This window comes from Ranitomeya imitator, chromosome 4 (genome assembly GCF_032444005.1).
Source record: "Ranitomeya imitator isolate aRanImi1 chromosome 4, aRanImi1.pri, whole genome shotgun sequence".
Classification (NCBI taxonomy): domain Eukaryota; kingdom Metazoa; phylum Chordata; class Amphibia; order Anura; family Dendrobatidae; genus Ranitomeya; species Ranitomeya imitator.
Window position 1 is genome coordinate 509,939,894 of NC_091285.1, and position 12,055 is coordinate 509,951,948.

The 12,055-nt window shown below is 40.5% G+C and overlaps 1 pseudogene; it reads left to right on the top strand.

The window, feature by feature from the left end:
* LOC138674576 (transient receptor potential cation channel subfamily M member 7-like) overlaps window positions 1-12,055 on the top strand; it is a 240,306-nt pseudogene that overhangs the window by 210,248 nt on the left and 18,003 nt on the right.

The window sequence follows — 12,055 nt, forward strand, 5'->3', positions numbered from 1 at the left end:
GATCTAAATGTTTTATCTATCCCAAAATGGTGTCAATGCCCTCACAAAGATTAATTGTCAGAAAAAATAAAAATGTTATTGTTATTGGTCCTGGAAAATGACAACACAAGAAAAACAAATTTTTTCCCCAAATTTCAAACTTTATTTAGTTTAATGTTGCTGTAATTGTACTGACCTGGACAATCTTGACACCAGGTAATTTTGCAACATAGTGAACAACGGGAACAATAATCCCAAAAATCGATGTCAGAATTGCTCTTTTTTTCTCAATTTCACTGCACTTGGATTTTTTTCCTGTTCTCTAGTACACTTTATGCTAAAATGAATGGTGTCATTCAAAACTAGAATTTGTTCCGCAAAATATAAGCCCTTATACAAGCCACGTGGACTGAAAAATAAAAAAGTTATTGCTCTTGGAATAAGGAGGAAAAAACAAAAACACAAAAGGGGTAAAGTGTTTGGTTATACTGACTATTGTAAGGCTGCAGGCTCAGTTTTTTAGCAGACAGATGCTTGATTGCTGGTGTAATAGTTCTTCTACACCATAATATTGTGAAGCGCTGATTGTGCCTGTAAATTAAGAAATCAAGGAATTTTAAAGATTTCAGTTCTGAAGTCTGCTAAACTGTGAATGCTGCTCTGGACCTCAATGTTGTGTTCTCCGATTAATTGTTGGTGAGTTTTTGACACTGGACGTGTATGGGATTTACAGACCTCTCATTCCTGCTGTACATTTGTTTTTTACGTTGTGCAAACTGACCTGTGGTGCATTTTTCAAATCTGCAACATGTCAATTTCTGAGTTTTATGTGTAGATTTTTCACATGTCAACACTGAGTTCTATATATAGACTTTCATCATAGAATTACATTTGATGCAGAAAATCCGCAGGTGAAAAACACATACAGGTGCTTCTGACAAAATTAGAATATCTTCAAAAAGTTAATTTATTTCAGTTCTTCAATACAAAAAGTGAAATTCATATATTATATAGAGTCATTACAAACAGAGTGATCTATTTCAAGTGTTTATTTCTGTTAATGTTGATGATTATGGGTTATAGTCAATGAAAACCCAAAAGTCATTATCTCAGTAAATTGGAATACTTTATAACATCAGGTTGAAAAATAATTTTAAAATCCGAAATGTTGGCCTACTGAAATGTATGTTCAGTAAATGCATGCAATACTTGCTTTGGCTACTTTTGCATTAATTACTGCATCAATGCGGCGTGGCATGGAGGCGATCAGCCTGTGCCACTGCTGAGGTGTTATGGAAGCTAAGGTTGCTTTGATAGCTACCTTCAGCTCGTCTGCATTGTTGGGTCTGGTGTCTCCCATCTTCCTCTTGACAATACTTCATAGATTCTCTATGGGGTTAAGGTCAGACGGGTTGGCTGGCCAATCAAGCACAATGATACTGTTGTTTTTAAACCAAGTATTGGTACTTTTGGCAATGTGGACAGGTGCCAAGTCCTGCTGGAGAATTAAATTTCCATCTCCAAAAATCTTGTCAGCAGAGGGAAACATGAAATGCTCTAAAATTTCCTGGTAGATAGCTGCGCTGACTTTGGTCTTGATAAAACAGTGGACCTACACCAGCAGATGACATGGCTCCCAAACCATCACTGATTGTGGAAACATCACACTAGACCTCAAGCAGCTTGGATTGTGTGCCTCTCCACTCTTCCTCCAGACTCTGGGACTTTGATTTCAAAATGAAATTCAAAATTTACTTTCATCTGAAAACAACACCTTGGATCACTGAGTAACAGTTCAGTTCTTTTTCTTCTTGGCCCAGGTAAGACGTTTCTGGCATTGTCTATTGGTCATGAGTGGCTTGACACAAGAAATGCGACACTTGTAGCCCATGTCCTGGATACGTCTGTGTGGTGGCTCTTGAAGCAATGACTCCAGCAGCAGTCCACTTTTTGTGAATCTCCCCCAAATTTTTGAATGGCCTTTTCTTAGCAATCCTTTCAAGACTGCGGTTATCCCAGTTGCTTGTGCACCTTTTTCTACCACACTTATTCCTTCCACTCAACTTTCCATTAATATGCTTGGATACAGCACTCTGTGAGCAGCCAGCTTCTTTAGCAATGACCTTTTGTGACTTACCCTCCTTGTGGAGTGTGTCAATGACTGCCTTCTGAACATCTGTCAAGTCAGCAGTCTTCCCCATGATTGTGGAGCCTACTGAAACAGACTAAGGGACCTTTTTAAACTCTTAGGAAGCCTTTGCAGGTATTTTTTTGTTAATTCCAATTTACTGAGATAATGAGTTTTGGGTTTTCATCAACATTAACAAAAATAAACACTTGAAATAGATCACTCTGTTTGTAATGACTCTATATATTATATAATGAGTTTCACTTTTTGTATTGAAGAACAGAAATAAATTAACTTTTTGATGATATTCTAATTTTGTGAGAAGCACATGTAGCCCATGATGTCGAAACATGACACTATAAATAAGGTTTTGTCAAAGCTAAATACCAGGAAGTATCTAAAACAAAGCAACTTTATTTATAACATGACACAATAAAATAGAGAAACTGCAAAGTCAAATACGTAATAAAAACCCATGGAAAAAATGCACTTAAAATTTCAATGTAAAAAAAAAAAACTGAATAAACCTAAGTTACCTAGTAGGTGCAGGAATGCTGCAGAAAATCTGCTACATCAAAAAGCCACCAAATACTCATTGTGAGAATGTAGCCTAATATTCAGTATCAGTACAAAACAAGTAATGCAAAGAATTTTGCTTTAGTTCTCATATACCCCTAAATACAAAATTAAAGTTTACCTGGAATCCTGTGTATCAAGAAATCTAAAAAATTATTTGCTGAAGAGCTTGCTAAGACAAATTTGTTCTTGAATTGAATGGGAGATGAATAAATCCATCTAAATTAAGTTGTCTCTGGGAAGGTGCACACAGTGTTAAAGTATTTATTAAGTCAAAAGACATATCTCGCGTTATAGATTTTTCTGTGGTGGCCCGTTGTATAAGTGCAAACTGCTTTCCTGAACAGTAGAAAAAAAGTATACCGGCATATACCTGCCTGACAAAGACGCATAAGACATTTTTTGTCGTTTGAACGAACCCCTATGAATACATTCTATGAAGATGCGCTTTTTTCATCAATTACACCAAACACAAGACTCATACACAATGTGCACAGAGCCTAAGGGTACCGTCACACTGAAACGACACTGCAGCGATACGACAACGATGTCGATCACTGCAGCGTCGCTGTTTGGTCGCTGGAGAGCTGTCACACAGACACCTCTACAGCGACCAACGATCCCGAAGTCCCCGGGTAACCAGGGTAAACATAGGGTTACTAAGCGCAGGGCCTCGCTTAGTAACCCGATGTTTACCCTGGTTACCAGCGTAAACGTAAAAAAACAAACACTACATACTTACATTCCGGTGTCTGTCCTCCGGCGCTGTGCTTTCCTCTGCACTGTCAGCGCCGGTCAGCCGTAAAGCAGAGCGGTGACGTCACCGCTGTGCTTTCCGGCTGGCCGGCGCTCACAGCCAGTGCAGAGAAGCACAGCGCAGGAGGACAGACACGGAAGGTAAGTATGTAGTGTTTGTTTTTTTACGTTTACGCTGGTAACCAGGGTAAACATCGGGTTACTAAGCGCGGCCCTGCGCTTAGTAACCCGATGTTTACCCTGGTTACCAGTGAAGACATTGCTGAATCGGCGTCACACACGCCGATTCAGCGATGTCAGCGGGAGATCCAGCGGCGAAATAAAGTTTCAAACGATCTGCTACGACGTACGACTCTCAGCGGGGTCCCTGATCGCAGTAGCGTGTCAGACACAGCGAGATCGTAACGATATCGCTGGAACGTCACGGATCGTGCCGTCCTAGCGATCAAAGTGCCACTGTGTGACGGTACCCTAAGAGAAGACTGAGCTCCACACCTATCAAGATCAATTTTAGAATTTATCAGTACAAAATGATGGACCTATATACTGTAGTTAAAAACAAATGATCATGTCAAACATTTAAGGTAAATCCTCTTTTGAAAAATAGTGACAATCTAGGTTTGATTTTCTTTCTCCTGGTATTATTCTCTCTAATGTAGTTGATTTGGATGGTAGATCGATGTCATGTGAGGACCTGCCCCAGACAGACTCTACAGCAGCATTACTAAAGGTCGGTATAGTGAACATCTATTACACGATATGACAGCATCACATTAGATAATTTACCTGATATGCCTGGAGGTAGCCCTGCTACCTGGGGAATATTATTTTATTGATAACCTGTCACTAGATTCATACTGCCTGAACCAAGGGAAGCATTAATCTGAGCCTGGCTGCATTATTACAACCAAGTATATTTTTCTCTGAAGGACTGCTACATTTCAGAGATAACATAGTTTTAACAGCCATCCATTGACCACAGGGAAAGACCTGACTGTTCCAGTGCGGCTCCCGAATGGCTTCTCCCCTCCTCACTCCAGGTGATTGACAGGTCCCTGCCTAAGTACACACAGAAGAGACCTATCAACTAAAGCAGTGTAGCCATGGTTGGCCTGGCCCACAGGAGAACAAGAGAATCCCCCGTTGGGCCCCTGTGCAGGAATGAGCTACTTACTCCCCAACATGAGCATTAGTTGGCCCAATACATTTACATTATGTACAGACAAAAGCAGCATCTCCTCATTCATTCAACAAGCTACCTACTGTACTATTTTATGGAAGCAGAAGTCAATTTGTGAGTTAGGGTCATGTAATCTATGCTTGTAGCTGAACAGTGAACCCCCAGAGTAAATGTTACCGATGGGTCCTTGCCACCAAGGTCAGACTGGGCCACCAAAGAACTAGAGGATTCTCCGGTGGGCCCAGGCACTGACACCTGCTGGCATACAGGGCCAGCAGCTGCCTAGGGCCCCCGCTGCTCCAGGCCCCCCAGCCAGTGGCGTTTCGCTAATAGCAGCACATCACACAGCTGCTATGGGGGCCGCTGGTGCCAGGAAGCCTAAGCCTGTTCCCACTGCTAAAGTGAAATGAATATTCATGCTTCCCCATGCCCTTATGGGCGTGGAGAGGTGTGACTTCATTTCACTTTAATAGCGGGCAGTGTTTGCGGCAGGCTGCAGCTAACATTGCCCGCTATCAGGGCCTGCAGACCTGGGCCCCCACCCCCCTCAGGGGCCCCCAGCACATGCGGCCACTATAGTGCCATAAGCCATGGGTTCCCAGAGTAAGCACCGCCCCCAGTGCGCACTAATGGAGGAAAGAGCATCAGCTGATGCTCCCTCTCCCATCATTCCCCTTTGCCTCTGACAAACAGCAGGTGCGCGATGAAGTGATGTACCTGTTGTCTGCCAGGCCAACTGCAGCATAGCTCCTGACATCAGAGCAGAGCTGCCGCCGGAATCAGCGTGGGAGCGAGGAGGAGAGTTGAGTATTGTGGTTTATTTTTATATATATCAGTGAGTCCTGGGGCAGCATTAACTAAAGGTTGAAACCACATTAAATAAAGTGCATGTTCAACAAATTATACCTGGGTTGTGAGTCAGAGATTGCTGTGTCTCCCACCCCAATGCGCATTTTGCCGATGATTCTTCCGGGGGCGTGTGCATGCACTTTATTTAATGTGGTTTCAACCTTTAGTCTACAATTGACGAACATGCTATATGTAATGAGGCAGTCTTCATTTCTCATATGATATTGTCTGTTGCTCCAATAGCAGTAATATCTGTTTGCACATGCACTTTAGGGCTATCTCTGTGAGTACTTGTTTATATACTGTAAGTGTGGATACGAATACATCTCTGCATAAGCATAATCTATAGTCCTTTTTTCCATGGTCACATGCACCTATGTTTGAATATTTTAAAAGGTACTTTGCCCTATATCATTAATTCGGGTGTTGTACCCACTGTGAGACCTAGTTTAATACATCCATGTAGCCAATGTTTGTCATTCAAGCAAATGTGTAGGTGACTATTTAAAAAGAAATCCAACAACAACCACTTAGCCTAATATAACTCTATATGTCACATTGGAAGGGCTGTCTGTCTGTTGCTGTGCCTTTTTAGTCTGACATGAAGCATCCATTTTATTGATTTTTCCATTAATGTATTAATTAAATTCCACTATTGTTATATACAGATGCTTCTCAGTAGAATGTTATCAAAAAACTAATTTATTTCAGTTCTTCTATACAAAAAGTGAAACTCATATATTATATAGAGTCATTACAAACAGAGTGATCTATCTATTTCAAGTGTTTACAACCAATGGAAATGTCATTCTCCAGCAGGACTTGGCACCTGTCCACACTGCCAAAAGTACCAATACCTGGTTTAAAAACAACACTATCACTGTGCTTGATTGGCCAGCAAACTTGCCTGACATTAACCCCATAGAGAATCTATGCGGTATTGTCAAGAGGAAGATGAGAGACACCAGACCCAACAAGTATTGAGTGAATTTACTGAACATACATTTCAGTAGGCCAACATTTTGGATTTCAAAATAATTTTTTAAGCTGGTGTTATAAAGTATTCTAATTTGTTGGGCTTTCATTGGCTGTAAGCCATAGTCCTCAACATTAGCAGAAATAAACACTTGAAATAGATCACTCTGTTTGTAATGACTTTATATAATATGAGTTTCACTTTTTGTATTGAAGAACTGAAATAAATTAACTTCTTGATGATATTGTAATTTATTGAGAATCACTTGTACATTCCTTGTTCCCTCGTTTTTGGGTTCTAATAAACATATTTACATATGGAGTATAATCTTTGTGGTTTAGGTTGTCTATGGACTTATATGTATACTGACTTCAATTGTGCAGCCAAACTTTGATTTATACTGCCTGTGTTTCAGGTAGCATGAATCTTATGACAGATTATATATATTTTTTTTATAAACAGGAGCAGTATAACAGTCGATACTCCTCAAGCCACAAGTTGTAAGTTTACCTCTTTTTTATGATCTCTGAATATTGGAGAACATTTCTTCAAATGAGCACAGGCTGTATTTCAAAGTCGATGTTAAAGTGAACCTGTCAGCAGGATTGTGCACAGAAACCTACAGACAGTGTAAGGTCGGCACCGTTATACTGATTTTAACGATACCTTGGTTGATGAAATCCGTCTTGGGGTTGTTGTTTAATCTTTATTTGTAGTTTTGAGTTAATAATATGCTCGTGCTCTTGAGTGGCCTGTGGGGGGTCTTCATGTGGTGCTCTGATTAGGAATTCATCTTTATGGCCTCTGACAGGTCATTGTTTCCTCAATGACCTGCCCCCTAGTTTACATAATGAATATTATATATACGTATTGAAAAAAAATCCTTCTGCATGCAGGCGCCAGCCATGGCACCTGCGCTGCAGCATAATCGCATGTGTACTGTGTATATAATTATTGTGGTTGAGGTTATCCTGACATTAAAAAAATTCATTTGAAAATGGCACCCACCGCCGCACCTGCGCAGTAGCTGTCATTGGTGTATATAGAGGTGACCCATCAGAAGCCATACTGACGAATACCTAATGAGAGCACCACATGAAGATCCTAACCACAGCCACAGGCCACCCCAGGGCACGACTATATCATTAACTCAAAACTGAAAATAAAAATTGAAACAGAGAAGAATAAAATACAGAAAGATTAAGATTAAATAGCAACCACAAGACAAATTTCACCAACCAAGATATAATTTTAATCAGTATAATGGCACCAACCTGACACTGTCTGTAGGTTACTGTGCAGAATCCTGCTGACAGGTTCCATTTAAATAGACTATGGCACCTAATAAGTTATCACTGAACAAAAAGTAAAATGTCATGCATTTTCACTGATTCAGTTTGTACGTTAGCATTTGACATTTTAGTTATTTAATTATTAGGGCAGCACGGTGGCTCAGTGGTTGGCACTGCAGCCTTGCAGCGCTGGAGTCCTGGGTTCAAATCCCACCAAGGGCAACATCTGCAAGGAGTTTGTATGTTCTCCCCGTGTTTGCGTGGGTTTCCTCCGGGTTCTCCGGTTTCCTCCCACATTCCAAAGACTTACTGATAGGGAATTTGGATTGTGAGCCCCATCGGGGACAGCGATGATAATGTGTGCAAACTGTAAAGCGCTGTGGAATATGTTAGCGCTATATAAAAAAAATAAGATTATTATTATAATAGGATAGTGCATACTTATTAGCTCATTTATTTGCAAGAATTCTGGTACTAACACACATTTCTGCAATGCTATTGACCTGAATTAGGGATTTTGGCAATATATAATATTGGACCAAATTCTTTCTGTCCCCCATTTTACTGTTTGCAAGAATATGATACATATTTACTAACTTTTGCACCCTTTTGCAGACAGTTTTAATAAATTAACAATATTCCTCTTTTAATCTGTTGGAACAAATAGTGTCCAAAATTTAAACAGTGTATACCTAGATCAGACAGGTAGAAATTGTGTAAAGTTTGTCATCAATTTGGCACATCTTCCTTGCTCTATTAGACACTTTGATCTTCCATACAGTGTCTTGGTTGGCCCTTGGAAGGTCGGTAATGTAATCCAGATGGTTCGATAAGTATCCAATCTTGTGGTAAACCAAGATCCAAATATGTCCCTGAATAGTTCACTAGTCTGTGTGATTATAAGGCGCGTACGGTTGTTGTAGATGCGCCCCCGTTCAATGTCGCCTAAACAAACTAACAGCAATCAAGAGTGAAACGCCAATACAGTGTGACATCACCCACCATGGACAGAGCTGTGGATCAAAAAGGAAACAGTTCATCAAATGCGTTTCAAAGAAATCGTCCTTCTTTGTCAGGGATCATGACTCCTGAGGATTCAATCCACCAACCGGACATAACAGTGAAATTGAACGTTTTGCTTTTAGGGACTAAACTGTGATGGATCTAAAGAGGCACAATTGATCTTGTAATTGTTTGGAGCGACGCTGACCTATTTACGTCGATTGGATCCTTATGATTCCTTTGAAACACATTGGATGAACTTTTTTATCTTTGATCCACGACTCTGTTCGAAGCAGGAGATGTCTCACTGTATGGGCCTTTAACTCTTTTGATTGCAGTCAGCCTCTTTTGGTATTGCCTTATGAGACGCTTCTACGACAACAGTACACTCCTCAGGATCTACACACAGACTAGTGAACTAGTTGTGGATATACTGGGACCTTGTTTAACCGCAACATTGGATACTTATCAAATCATCTGGATAACATTACTGGACTTTTACATGTATAGTTGGGACTGTACAGTATTTTGTACACTGGCTATCTATGACTGCTTTTGTACCATTTTTATGTAGGTCTTTTTTATATAACAATGTGGTCTGCAGATCTTTTTTCTTTGATTTTTATCAAATTTATTAACTGATATTCTAACTTAAGTTCTCATTTTCTTAGGTCTTTTCAGAAAGAAGGCTTCACAAGTAAGACTTTTCTTTCCAGAAACTATATTTCTTTCGCTGCAAATAAGATTCCAATGAGTAGTTAGTTGAGTGAGGAATCTAGTGATCTGTTGAGTGCTCTTGGTAGCTGGAGAAAGTCTCATAGTGTAAAATAACAGTGGTGTGGGATGGGGGGCCTTTTTGAACATGAATTGAAACATTCCTGACTTGACAGTTCAGCTATGACTGGTGGACAAGAGCTCACTGCATGAGGATCTGTACAGCTTCAGATAGGGGTTTTCCCTTTAAAGGTGGTAGATCAATGAAGGTTTTACCACTGGATAACTAGAATCGGGGACCATCAGTAAGGAGGACTAAGTCGTTGAGCATCCTTACTGTCACTCTCGTAACAGCATGCTCAACTTGTTTAAAGGGAATCTGTCACCTGAATTTGGCGGGCCATATAAATGCCCTATTTACGGTCCAATAGGCGGTGTTTCTTCTTTTTTTCCTCCACCGCATCCTTCCCCGCTGTCAGCAATATTTTCCTGAATTGGAGTAGGTGTCCTCCATAGTTCACGCGTGTGCAATGCAATCTTGTCTCGCGCACTCGCAGTATGCTTTGCCCATCTGTGGGCAAAGCTGAAAAGTATCAGCCAAGAAGGAAAGAGCCCCACTGCACTGCTGCTGTATGCCTGACCCTAAAAATCTTCAACCCCAATAATGTATCTGTGTAAGATGCCTTAAGTATAAATCCCCTCCAATACCATTGGGGGTGCTGCTTCAAAAAAGTCCATAACAATCCATACCATGCAGAAAAAAAAAAAGAAGCGCACTTACCCCGGTATGGTGGTCACAACTTTATTCGGACATGTATTAAAACAATAGCAGGGAGGAATGTGAAAAACAAACGGACACGGCCGTTTCGTGCTGGATAGCACTTCAACAGGTCCTTGATGACGAGAGGAAGTGAGGAGCGTTCTTTTACTTCCACAGGTTTGTGCTACTCCTCCCCCTTCATCACACATCAGGTGAACAAATCACCTATCTACGAAACATGAGTGCAAGTGAACAACAATACAAAAGTTAAAAACAACGATACTAAAATACTAAGCAAAAATCTGAAGACGATAATTAAATACATTGTTTAACAAAACTTTACAAAAAGACCGACGTATCGATTCTCTCATTCAAGCCTAATGGGCCCAAGGCACCTGCACGGAGTATCCACCTCCCTTCTCTTTGTAACAGGAGGCAGTTCCAATCTCCTCCCTGTTTCGGCGAAACAACTCTTTCCAGTCCTGCAAACCGCAAGGTCTGTACATCGCTTTCATGGTAAGTCCTCACATGATTGATCAATTTGGAGACCCCTTTTCCCGTCTGGACAGAATTGAAATGTTCCCTAATCCTAATAAACAAAGGCCGAATGGTCTTACCGATATAAAAGAAGCCACAAGGGCAAAAAATAATATAAACAGTATATGTGGACCTGCATGTTATAAAATAGCGTACTACGTGTTGAATAGGACCAATTCTAATACTATTGCCCGTAAGATGATATGCGCAAAAATTGCACTGTCCGCACTTGAAATTACCTTTTGGCATATTACCACCCAACCAATTCTCCCGTCTGGATGCAAATCTATTCCGTACTAGCTGGTCTCTTACGTTTTTACTGCGGCGACAAGCGAAAAGAGGTCCGTTTGTTTTTCACATTCCTCCCTGCTATTGTTTTAATACATGTCCGAATAAAGTTGTGACCACCGTACCGGGGTAAGTGCGCTTCTTTTTCTTTTTCTTCTGCATGGTATGGAAAGCCGAAAAGTATTACTGCGCATGTGCCGGCGCACTATGTTCCGGAAGTATTTCTCTGTGTTCCGGGGCATAGTGCGCCGGCGCATGCACAGTAATGCTTTTCAGTTTTGCCCGCAGATGGGCAAAGCATACTGCAAGTGCGCGAGACAAGATTGCATTGCACGCTAGAACTACAGAGGACTCCTAATCCAATTCCGGAAAATATTGCGGACAGCGGGGAAGGATGGAGTGGAGGAAAAAAGAAGAAACACCGCCCATCGGACCGAAAACAGCGCATTTACATAGCCCGCCAAATTCAGGTGACAGATTCCCTTTAATATCTCCCATAAAGTTCTACAGATTGCAGAGTGAAAAATATACAGTATCTTCCCTCTTATGAACATATTTTAAAATATTTGAAAATAGATTGACAATTAGAAATGTAGATAGAAAGTATATTTTTTTATTATTTTAAAAAAAAAAAAACAGGCAAAACTGAGAAAGGAATTAAAAATAAAAATTATTTGGAACCAATTCTGCTTTTTTTTCCAGAGTTTGGATGTAATTTCAAAACATCCATGGATACATCTTTCTATTATTCTGGTAAGTATTGTTTGAGGCAAACTATATTATGTTCAGCAAGTATTTCTTTAGTGTTGATGGTATTAATAATGACACTTATGCTTCCTGCAGCCATTGAAAGAAATAACTTGTATCGTCTTTCCCAGAGTATTCCCTTTACCCCGCTCCCTCCAGTAGGTAAGTGGACAATGTATCTTTGCCAAAATTGTTTTACGGAGTAGAAAAAAAATACTTTTTGCATACAGTGTGACCCTTGTCCATGGTCTGCATCTGATATTACAACTGA